We start from the raw sequence: 1,663 nt of genomic DNA on the forward strand, positions 1-1,663 counted from the left end.
AAAAAGCTACTGTATACAAACACTCCAGGGTTGAGGTCCAGGTAGTATGGCAGGTGCCAGACCAAATCCAGGGGTAAATAGGGTAGCCAACTACAAAGGAGGGGTGGGGGGGAAGGAAAGGAAAAAGTGTGGTGGGGGAATAAGGCACTGACCCACCCAAGGGGAGGGTATTGTTTGTCTCCACAGGGAAAGAGGGACCAGACTTAAATAGTGTTCCAAAAAAATACAGTGTTCCAGGATGCCAATGCAGCGTGCCGGCAAGGAGTGGGGAGCCAGTGGAGGGGCCTGAGAGCTCGGCCCCCATACCAGCTATGTGGACAACTGCCCCTCCCCCCAGAAGAATTCACTTTAGAGGATGACACTGAAGCTGCAGCTAGGGGAGAGGGACATATCTGATCAGAGCACATGGGAGTAAATGAATGGGGAGGAAGAGAGATTGGAGCACATCCTGGTCTGGAGGACAATATCCCCGCTCCAAACAGCCAATGAACAGAGTGGACCATATGGCTGATCTCACTATGAGACACGATGTCCCTCGCTGACCCATGGTCCTACAGGGGGCAACACTGGCCTGATCTGACCCTGCGACACCGAGGCAAAACACTAAAGGCATGTGGCAGAGCAATGCGGGGAGCAGAGCAGGGAGCTCCCGAGGAATGTAAAGGATAGGCTTTGGGGCCAGAGCGTGGCACCCCATTGGACTTGGAGGACATGCCTAGAGGTCAAAAATCATACCTGATCTATTTACAGGTTTTTCTTTGTTTTTTAAATTTTTTCTTTTAATTAATGTCTTCTTCTCTGGGTCATTGGTTTTCTTTTTTGTTGTCATCGTGTTCTCTTTTGTCAGTCTTGCTATGCCTTGTTTTTTGATGCATATTATTATCTCTGCAGATCTATCTAGATATGCTAGATGAAGAGTCTGGAGGAGAAAACAGTACCTATAGTTCCAGGGGGACATGGGAGAAGGGGAGGTGGGGGAAAGGAGGTAGTGTTGACCAACCCAGGGATAGGGGAGCAACAGGTGATCTAAAATTAGTGGCAAGGAGGGTGTGAGAGGCCTGGTAGGGTTCAGCAAGTGCAATGTAACTGAGCTAAATTACTGAAACCCAAATGAAGGCTGAGCATGATAGTGGGACAAGAGGAAAGTAAAAGGAAATAGAGGAAAGAACTAGGAGGCAAAAGGTATTTATAGAGGTCTAAATACAGGCATCTACATATGTAAATATATTTGTATAGGATGGTGGGGAAATAGATATACATGTATATATTTAGAGAGTTAGTATTAAGACAGCAGATGGACACTGGACCTCCACTCAAGTACTTCCTCAATGCAAGAACACGTTGTTCTATTAAATTGGCATTCCATGATACACACCTTCCCGACATGATTGCTGAAGACAAATGGGTGCATAAGCAAATGTGAAGAAAGCTGATGGTGCCCGGCTATCAAAAGATATCACGTCTGGGGTCTTAAGGCTTGCAGGTAAACAAGCAACCATCTAGCTCAGAAGCAACAAAGCCCCCATAGAAGCACACCAGTCTGTGTGACCGTGACATGTAGAAGGGACCAGGTATAAGGCATCAAAGAACAAAAAATCATATCAGTGGGTACCCACCTTCCTGATGATCACTGAAGACAAGTGTATGCATAAGCAAATGTGGT

The sequence above is a fragment of the Echinops telfairi genome, unplaced genomic scaffold (genome assembly GCF_000313985.2).
Source record: "Echinops telfairi isolate 266 unplaced genomic scaffold, ASM31398v2 ScPeMD7_7469;HRSCAF=8507_1, whole genome shotgun sequence".
NCBI lineage: Eukaryota > Metazoa > Chordata > Mammalia > Afrosoricida > Tenrecidae > Echinops > Echinops telfairi.